The following is an 11,082-nucleotide window of genomic DNA, read 5'->3' as shown; positions in this document are numbered from 1 at the left end:
GGGAGTACAGCGGTGCAGCGGGTGAGCATATTGAATGACCCGGGTTGCAGCGCTGTGACTGACCCAATCAGATAGCAGGTCAGGCGGGTTGTAGAGTGTCCACGAGCCCGAGTTGATTCCAGGGCTGACATTTACGGCTGGTCTGTGGCTGGACTGGTCGCAGACCATCCCTGTTGTGGACACGGTTTGCTGCTCTCATCGACCTCCCAAACATTGCTTCTTTGGGCTGCGATTACACTCTTTGCGGTGTCAGGTGGCCTCACACAGCGCGGTATTGTACACGCTAGGTGGAGGTGCGGCCTGACACGGCCTGACATGGCCTGACATGGTGTTTTGACCTCTCCGACCCAGCCAAACGCGGCTTGTTTGCCAGCGACTGCCCAGAAGCGGCGTGCTCCTCCGTATCTCCTTGTGCATACAAGAGTCACAGGTGGAGTAGACGAGTGCCATGAAGAGCGAACACTAGAGGTTGGTGCAGGAGCACTTAAGGATTGAGACTAGCATTGATTGTTGCGGCCGTCAGTATACGGCTGTAACTACAAAACATGGTCCGTGTTCTGGATTACCGCTCGGCCGGCCGTGTGACTACGGTGGGCCTTTGGAGACTTCTCATTAGCTAAGTCTTTTATAATTGAGCCCATTAAGGCCCATTGGTTCAGTGCAGTAAATGACTAGCGCAGCACATTAATAGTGTTAAGTTAGTTAACACTGTAGACCTACCGGAATTGTCAGCCCCCTATTGTCCCACTGCATAATCTGCTACCTACCTAAGTGGATAATACCTGGAGACTGCGGGCTGATGCCTTTGATCCAGGCATAGTACAACAACAGTGTGCAGTTTAGAAAATATAGTGGGCTGAATCCCGTGAATTGAGAGTTGCTGTAGCAAGTGGATTTGGTACTTGCAGAGAGACTACCTGCGGCACCTCTAATGCAATCAGACAAGAACCTGAATCACCCAGTGTACAATCTAAGGAAAACCAAGTCAAGAACAGTTGCTTGGGGTCCCGCTAACCAGAAGGCTGAGATGGAAAAGCTGACACCTAAAACAAAAGCAAAAAAAAAACTCTCCGATCAAGCAAGGTGTGATTACTTCTTTTTTCCCCCCCCTCGATTGAAGAAGACACATCTGATCAACAAGAAAATCGTCTGTTGAGTATATCAAATTTTGAAGATATTGATAATAATTCATTACTAGACCCATGTCTAAATATTCAGAGAAATATGACACCTCAACCCGCAGTAAGATTTAACAACAACAGCGGAATACCGATAGATAAGCCAATGACCATACATTCAGGGACAGCCATGATAGGAGAAGGATCAGAGAGACTTTCTACATCACCTAATCTGGCATTAGCCTCAATGGAAGATGATCCCGATGAAGCAATTGATTGTACAGATAAACCATGTACAGGGGCAGCCGAAATTGCAGAGATTCAGGCATCGGTAGCCTCGCTTCAATTTGCGCTCAAGATCTTGTTGAAAATGTCGGGGCGGATCTTGGCCAATATGGACATTCTCATCAGGGGAAATAAGGAGAGAACGATCTCTGTCGAAGATGTGGAGGCAAATTTATCTGAAGCAATTCATATAACAAGTGAGATTGAAGAGCAACAGAATTTGGAAATTGATGAGGAGATAGACAGACCTGACCCATTATTCTCTAAAAAACAGAAAAGATTGGCAAGAAAAACAAATAAGGGTAAAAGAGATAGTGCCACACAATCAACAATGACAGAGAAGAATGAGAGGGGAATGACTACTAAGAAGAGTAGGAAAAGAGTAGCAAGAGCCAAGAAAAGAAAGGCAGCTCGGGATGGATATTTGACCAGCTGGTTACTCCCTGAACAGGGGCCCGTAGTGGACCGGGAAGAAAGAGCAGACCCTGTGGAAGAGGTGGAGGCAAGCCATAGCGTCGCAGTAGATATAGCTATGGTAACAAGTCAACTGATAGTACAGGAAGATACACCCCTTGAAGTAGTGGTCACTACGGCTGATAAGAACGAGAAGAAAGGCAGCCGTATATGCCTGATCAAGAACCTCTATCAGAGTAAGGTCAACAAATGGCTATCACCATCAGAACTACTGACAAGACTGTACTCTGTCCCTCAATCGAGGGTATTAATCTCAGATGACTTTCAGTTTGTAGAACCTTTGAAAGGCCTGAATCCAAACGTCTCAGCCCTTCACTGTAAATTTGTGGCTACGGCGGATTTGTTAAGAAAGTATAAAGAGGAATTAAAAACAGTAGACGTCGAAGTGGATGTTGATATAAATGAAATAGATTCCAGCTGCCTGGAGGAAGAGGTCGCCGTCTCCATGAAACACAGTACCTTGCCCAAACATGCAGACAGAGAAGAAAATAGAAGCGTCTGATGTCCAACGGGCATTGAAATGGTTGGCCGATGCCCTTCCCGAGATCTTAAGGAAACCGTGAGATCTATCTGTTGTATCTTGGAACTGTCGGGGTTTTTCCGCATTTAATCACATCAGAGGGTTCCATGAAAATGCTTGATAAATGCAGCTGTTTTTGCCTGCAAGAGACTTGGGCACTAGACCCTTTGATACTAGATGGGTATACGTTGTTCCACGCAGCTGCCAAAAGAGGTGATAAAGGCAGGCCTTTTGGCGGACTAGCGATAGGAGTGGCTAACACTTTAGGCTCCAGGCAGATTGATTGTAACTGTAAAAACAATCTACTAGCAGTTGAAGTGATACTTGATGGCGAAGATTCTATGGGTTCTTTTCTGCTGGTAAATCTGTACAATCCACCTGGAGCAATATTGAGTGAACAATTGCAAGATTCCCTACAGGATTTGCTGGCAAACTGGTCACCTGTAGCCACTAACTCGGGAGCAATGGTTGTGGGTGATTTTAATTGCCATATGAGAGGACGGGTGTGAAAAATGCATAATTCTAAATTGAAAGAAAAGGGAACTATGATTCACAATAAAAATAATCTTGAGGGCAGTGCATGGGAATACCTGTTTGAATTCTGGGACATGATAATGCTCAATGGCAGAACGGCCAGTGATTACCCTGGGCAACATACTTGGTCCAACGGCGTCTCTAGTAGCACGTTGGACTATATATATATATGTCCGGGGCTTCAAGAGCAGATTGAAGATCTGATAGTCCTGCCCAATGAATGGAGTGACCATGCCGCCTTAAAATGTGTGATGAGTATTTCCCGAAAACAGCCCTTACTTAGTAATATGGGCACTGTAAAAGTCAATAATGCAGGTACCAGGATTTCCTGGTCAGATAAGAATATTGCACTTAGCAGAAACTTTGGGAATAGTAGCGCCTAATGAGCTACACAAATTTAATGCTATGACCATTAACTCTATAGAGGATTGGATTAGTGCTTTCTCAGGCAAACACGCGGCAGCCCCTATGGGGCACATGATGAGCACTTTGGGGAATAAACTACCATTTGATAAAATAATTAGAGACATGAAACGTAACCTTAGAGCTGACCTACGTAGGGCCAAGAGAACAATGGCCCCTGGAGAAGCATATTATCGAATAATTAGAGAGATTAAAAACAGATACAGATCCGCCATTAAGGAGAAAAAAAAGGTGGATAAGGTTCTTTCCTGGCAGAAATTGGTGAAGACTATTTGTGAAAGGAAGACCCGTAACATCTGTTCCCTCTTGAGCGAGGCTCAAGGTATACAGAGGGGGGAACTAGTTAACCCCATTGAAGCAAGAGTGTGGGTTAAATTTCTGGAAAACAGAAATATGGAGGGCGAGGAAGTAACAATGCTGGGCAGCCCACCTTGTGAGGTCCCATTTCCCGTAACGTATGAGCTCATCTTGAATAAAATCAAAGAGATAAAATCTTCAAGGGCACCGGGACCCAACGGTCTGGCTAACATTGTTATGAAAGTGTACCCTGAGTTTTGGGCAAGTTTGTTAAACATCCTGTTTCCGAAAATACTAAAGACAGGTAAAATACCCTACTCTTGGCAGACGGCAATATTAATTCCAGTTTTTAAAAAGGGCAATAGACTTGACCCAAGCAACTATAGGTTGCTTTCTATGCTAGATGCCACTGGAAAGATATTTGCCTCACTTCTGCTCAATGAACTACAATCTTGGGCAGAGGGTAAAGGAGTATTGTCTAGATTTCAAAGTGGGTTTAGACAAGGTTACTCCACTGCCCACAACATCATGATAATGGACATCTTGCGAGCCAGAGCCTTAAGAATTGGATCGGTCCCGCTCTATGCATTATACATAGATTTCTCGGTGGCATTTGATTCCATACCTCGTAGTCGATTGTGGAATAAATTGCATTCAATGGGTTGTCCTGACGGCCTAATATATTATTTAAGACTTTTGCATTCAAACAACTCAAAATGTTATACAAAATAGGGGGGTCAAGCAAGGATGTGTAACTGCTCCTCTAATTTATAATCTATACGTTTATGATATCCCAGATGCATTAAATAAGGTTAGCAATTGTCCGCCGAAAATTGGGAAAGTAAGCTGCCCAGTATTAGCATATGCAGATGACTTGGTGATATTCGATCACACCATTAGTGGGATGAGAAGATCTGCGGTTGCATTATGGGAATATGCTGAAGAGAATGGTGTGAGCATTAATTTAGGAAAACAAAGATCATGAGATATACAAAAGAAAAGGTCTCACGTGTCCAATTTATAGTAGGGGTAGCGAATATTGCCTATGTCCCTCAGTATTGCTATTTAGGTATAGATTTTGAAAATACTGGGGACTATGTGGCTTGTAGACAAACACGCCGCATCAAAGCTGCACAGTTGACCGCCCTATTCTACAGATTTACGGTTCGGCAAGGCGGTTTTTCTCTATGGGGTACACGACAACTTTACATTCAGGTCTTTGCTCCGGCGATAATATACGGCCTGGAAGCATTACTAGAGTCTGACCTGAGATGGCTACAGATATTAGAGGGTACATTTTGGAGACATGTTCTTGGTTTGCCTCCCTCTGTCCCTATGGCCATTATCAGATTAGAATTGGGCCTGACCTCCTTAAAGGCATTAGTATTAAAGAAGAGGGCCTCGCTATATCTCAGAATGTCCCGAGATACAAATAATGGACTATTAACAGCGGTGCATCAAGAAATAGAAAAGGAAGACTCGATTTGTTCAATTGTAGATCAGATGAATGATCTGTTCTCCGAAATAGGCTGGCAACCCAGAGATGGTAAATACTCAGAGAAAGTAAATAGAGCACTGAGTAAACGCGTAGACCTCTGGGATTGGCTGGAGAACTTTGAACATTTTAAGAGCTTGAGCAGTTACCATTTTGTGCAATATAGATTATTTGACTTTAGGAAACCCCAGAGATACTTGAATATTTGTCCATCTGTTAAACTTAGACGGTTCATATTACTGCTTCGGCTAGAACAACTTCCCACCCTTAGCAACACAGGGAGAAAAGATAGGATTGCTGTAGAGGAACGTATCTGCCGACTATGTAAAGTACAAGAGCAGTTGGAGACGGCAAAGCACTTGCTGACTGAATGTTTGGAGATGGCTAGTACATTTTCAACCCTCCTTGGTAGCTATGTGCATGAAATAACGCATATTGGGGAAGCCCTGTTTTGGCATCATTGCCTCAACTCTAATAGCTTACGTCTGTTGATAGCTCTATATACTATTTGGTTGCGAATTGAAATAAGATTGGGCATAACTCTTTAGAGGAATAGGTTTTACGAAGGTAATTTCTATTTAGAAGGTACGAAATGTATATATAGCTGTGAAAGATATGAATTATTTGTTTTAAACAGAATATGTATTGCAAATTATTTGCATCTAAAATTGTACTTGTATTATGTTGATATTTTATTCTTTTTTGTATATGCTATTTAATGTTAAATTTGTGTAAAGTTTATAATTTAAACTATAACACAGTAAATATTAAATACATTTTTAAAAAAAAAAAAAGTATGCAGCATATTTTGCATGTGCGTCTGCTGTTTCATTACTTCTTGATATTGGATCTTCCCCATTCGTGTGTGCCTGACACTTCACCAGTGCCACCTCTGCTGGGTATGCTATTACTTCTATTAGTTCACCCAGGAGGAGAGCATGTTGCACTGGAGTACTATCTGCTCTCCTTAATCCTTTTCTGAGCCATTTTTATTAATCCTGAGTGTACCGTCAAGGTGACATATGCACTATCAGAATATATTGTTACTCTTTTCCCATTGCTTTCTTTTAAAGCTAAAATCAGTGCTACCAACTCTGCTGCTCGTGCTGAATATTGTTGGGGTAATCTAACACATCTGACCGGAACGTACGTCCAATCCTCCCTCAATCGCACTACAGCTGCTCCAGTCCCATCAATGTACAACACCTCACCCCCCTCTAGGGCATTTTCTTCTCCCTTTTGGGTGGATGAGAAGTATTCAATTGCATGTGTACAGTTGTGTACATATTCTCCTTCGGCCATTTCCTCTGCTATAAACTGTGCTGGATTGACATTACTACACCTTACTATTTTCAACTGAGGTCTAAAGAGAACAATCTCATACCCTGTTGCTCTCTGGGTAGTTAGTGCGGGCTTTGGTTTGTTTAATATCGCGAAGAGGGCGTGTTCGACGTATAGTGTGGTGAAGCAAACCATAGTAATGGACGGTGATTTTTCTACTGCAAAAGCTACTGCAGCCAAGTGTTGTTCGCACGGGAAGTGCCCCATCATTACTGGATCCAAATGGCCGCTGTAAAATGCCATTGGTTTGTGTCCCATGCTCATCTTTTGTGTTAGCACTGCTTTCATTACTGCACCATCGCAATGTGAGAATATGTAGAACTCATTATCATAGTTAGGGGTACTCAGAACTGGTGCCATTGAAATGGCCTCTTTAAGTTCATTAAATGCATCAGTCATTTCTCTTGTCCAGCCCAATTTTCTCGTCCCCATTTGTGCCTTTTTAAGAGCCTCTAATAGGGGTCCTATGTATGTGCTGTAGTCAAAAACCCACGCTCTGTAATAGTTGCACAGGCCAAGAAACTGTTGCAGTTCCCTTATCGTTTGTGGCTGTGGTGTGTTCTTTATTGTTTGCGCTCTTTGTGGTGCAATGTTCCTTCCTTTCTGTGAGATGATCTGCCCTATGTATAGTACTTGCTCCTGACAGTATTGCAGTTTTCCCTTGTCAACTTTGTACCCTTACTCAGCCAGCACCGTGAGCATCTTTACAGAGTCCCTCCTGCACTTCTCCTCGGTGGTGCTGCAGATGATGATATCATCCACATACTGCAGCACCATGCTCTCCAGGTCGATGTTCCCTAGGCCCATTTGTATTACTCTGTTAAAGATTGATGGTGACTCGCAGTACCCTTGGGGTAGTCTAGTGTGTTTCCATTTTGTGTTGCGGTATGTGAAACTTGTTAAATCTTGTGAGTTAGGGTGCAGTGGTATTGAGAAGAATGCATTTTTGAGGTTGATCACGGTAAACCGTGATGCCTCTGCTGGTATTCCGCACAGTATTGTGGCTGGGTTAGCTGCTATCGGGTACTCTGCTGCCACAATGTGGTTAAGAGGTCTCTTCACTTTGCGCACTGGGTATACCGCAGCATTGCATGGGGATTCACATGGTACCAATATTCCTCTGTCCACGAGGGCACTTATGGTCTCATAAATCCCTTCATCAGCTTCTTTTGATAGTGGGTAATGCTTTACTCTGGGCAGCATTGCTCCCTTTTTTAGCTTTATTTTTACTCCTCCAATGCTTTTTATGCATCCCACATCATAGGGACTAGTAGTCCATAGTGAGGCGGGTACAGCTGCTTGGCCTTTCTCATACAAGTCTGGTTGTGTGGGGACGGGTATTTCTAGTGCCATTGACATTTTCTGTGCTACTTCCTTGTATGTCACTCTCAACCAAACGTAGACGTTCATCTGGAACACCATCTCCCATCTCCTACTTCGTCTGAGAACAGTTCCTCGTCTGACACCTGCGTCAGCCTGCATCCTTCAGCCAATGCTATAACTGCCATCCATGCTTTCCCTTCCCCATCCTGAGCGTGAACTGCATTGTAGTCTTTGGTTGCCACAATACTCTTAGTGTCCAGTGATATTATTGCTCCTTCTTCCTCACTAGTGGGCATTTCCGGTCTGAAAAGGTATGCTGCTGGCCTCCTCCACACCTTACCCTCAATCCACAGTAGCCATGCTATTGCCATGTCTGTTACGTATTGGAAGATGTCCCACTGGTTCTGCCCTTGCCACTGTCTTGCCACAGTAAGCCTGAAGTATGTGTCGCGCGGTGAGCATGTGCATGCTTTTGCCTTGTCAGTGAAGGATATAGTCATGCTCAGTCTGCTCATGATGTCTCTCCCTAGTATATTTACCGGTGATTGTTTTGAGTATAGCAATGGCACAGAAAGGTTGTGATCTCCGACAGATAAGGAGATGTTATCAGTAAAAGGAACCAGCCCTCGAGCCCCAGAAAATCCTTGAGTGTACATGGCATCGCCTGACAAGTTGAACTTCCCTTCCCCAATACAGGATCTAGTGGCACCTGTGTCGACTAGGAAAGAACATGTTTTGTCACCTATTGCCACCTTTATGCATGGTTCCTCTGCAGGGTTAGGTGTTACCGACAGGATGGGATACAACAAGGACATCTGTGGGCTGTCCTATTGGGGGTATAGTGATTGTCCGTTCCCTGTGTATGGGTTGTGACCCAGTATCGTCACTTTCCCCATTTGCATCTGTGGCATTGGCGTGTCCGTAGGCAGTAGTTGATTGTCTTGTATTTGTGTGAGCTGTTGTACCATTTGAATGTGTTGTTGTTGTGCCGTCGTCATCTGTTGTTGTGCTTGGTGTTGTGCCGGTTGGTGCTGTACCTGCTGTATGTGGGTGGCACATTTGGTTGCTACTGTAGTTGTGGCACTGGTTGTGTCAGTCCTCCATGTTGTTCCATGTGTATGTCACTTATTTGTGGTAGTTGAGGTTGTTGGTAATTGTTTTGTCCCCCAATGTAACCCTGTTTCCCTTGCTCTCCCCATCCCGCTTGTGTTGACCTTGCCCTGCATGTGCGCGATACGTGTCCTACTATTCCACAAGTCCAGCACGTTGGCGGCTCTCGTGCTTGCCACGGGTATCCTCCAGTGTTGTCTAAATACCCCTGCTGTCTGTATTGGTTATACCCTCGGAGCCCTTCCCCTGGCATGTGTCCCGCTGGACCAAATCCCCTCCCTCTTGTTAGCCCACCCCTCCCTCTGTAGTTGTTGGTGTAGCCGTTACCCATTGGCGTGTATCCTCCCCCCATTGGTGATGCGTATATGTGTTGCGCAGTGTATGGAGGTGGTGGTGGCAGTTGCTGTGTCATAATTGGTACTTGCTGTGACAGTGTTGCTAGTGGTTGTGGCTGCTGCGCAGTGGCTGGTGTCGGAGGGGTGGGGCTGGTTATTAGTGCACCTTCCATGGCATATTTTGACAGCATCTTCTGGACCAGTTTTACCTCATCTGCCTTCCTATCTTCTTCTTTCGGTTTCATCTTTTCTTTTCATAACCTACAATGATGTACTATTGTTAGCTGTATTTCTGGTCATGCTTTTGCTTCCATTCCTACCAATTTTTTCAACTGCCTATGTACTGGTTCTGGGAGCCCCTGTATCACTATGTGGTAAAATATGGCTAATCTTTTGTCCCATGGCTCCCGCGTTTCCAGGCGCCACTTCTCCTGAATTTCTTGGATGTAATTAACAGGGTCCTCGTTCTCGCGCATTTTGTGTGATGTTATCGCCCCTATAACTGAGGTGTCTGGATATTGTACCCTCAGCGCTTGCCATAGTGCGTGTGTGTATTCTGTTATTCCCTCTGGCGTGCGTCGGTGTGGTTTGGTGTGTGTGTGTTCACTCTTCTCCTCCATGTCAGAAAATTCTTCAATAAATTCAGTAAGGTGTTGTGCAAGCCTTGTGTCCCCTACGCCCTTCTGACCTCTCTGTTGACCCGCTTGGTCCTTGTTGTGTGTGGTTGCTGATCACTCCATTCTGCGTCCTGGGAGGTCTCTAAGCCTGTTGACATATGGCGTGTGCTGGGCTGGTGCCGTCACTGTTGGTAGTGTTCCCTCCCTCTGTGATTTTTTGCCCTCCCTTCCTGTTGTTTCTTCTTCTTGTGTCCTGCACTCCCATGATGACCCACAGCCTGTGCGTGTGATATATAGTTTACTTAGCCCTTCTCCACTCCCATCACTCTGTCCTCCGCAAGATCCCGCCTCCTCCTCATCACTACAAAAGCCATCTGAGAATGTCAGTTTTGTGAGTGGGCATGTTCCTCCCACTGTTACTGTCTCGAAGTCTATATCTGTGTACTCACCTGTCTCTCCGTGTCTCCCCTCACTTGCGGTGTCACTACCTCTTTACTACTACATGCGTTGGTCTTACTCCTAGGTGCTTGGCTGCTTCCTCTTAGTCCCTGATTGCTTCGATGATCGTCCTCACTCTCTAAATCGGTTCTTGCCCTGCAAAGTCCATTCATTATCGCATCACTTACCTGTCCTAACACCCTTGCGTCTCCTCGTATGGCATCACTTACCTGTCCTAGCAGCCCTGCGTCTCTGTCCTTGTCGTTCCATGTCCCGCCTTCTTTTGCCAGTATACTCTCTATTATTCTCCCTTCCTCATACTTACGTGCACTCTCTTATATAATCTTCTTCTTCCATAGTGTCATCTCCTTGTCGCTCTCTTCCCGTTCCTCTTCTTTCCTCCTGACCTCCCATTGCATATGTGCTATTCTTTCTGCAATCCCCCTTATGCGGTCCTCTTCCTTTTTCCTTTTCTCTTCTTCTTGCTGGTTTAATTCTGCTCGCGCTTCCCTTTCTTCTCGCTCCTTCACCTTCCTCTCCCTTTCTTTTTGGTCGAGCTGTCTAATCAATGCGCTTCACGCGTCCCTCAACTCTGCTAGTTTTTCCTCCAGTACCGCCATTTCTTCCTTTGTCATGCTTCCCGTTTCCTTGGTACTCACCTTACTCCCTCTCTGAGTGTTTCCTACCTCCTCCTCATACCTCCTCCTTATCTACCTTCTTTATCACCTCCTCCTCTTCTCCTGTTACCATCAGCTGAAGCTTCAATAATGCC

This window comes from Ambystoma mexicanum, chromosome 5p (assembly GCF_040938575.1).
Source record: "Ambystoma mexicanum isolate Mex_15411 chromosome 5p, UKY_AmexF1_1, whole genome shotgun sequence".
Taxonomy (NCBI): domain Eukaryota; kingdom Metazoa; phylum Chordata; class Amphibia; order Caudata; family Ambystomatidae; genus Ambystoma; species Ambystoma mexicanum.
This window is presented reverse-complemented; position numbering follows the sequence as displayed.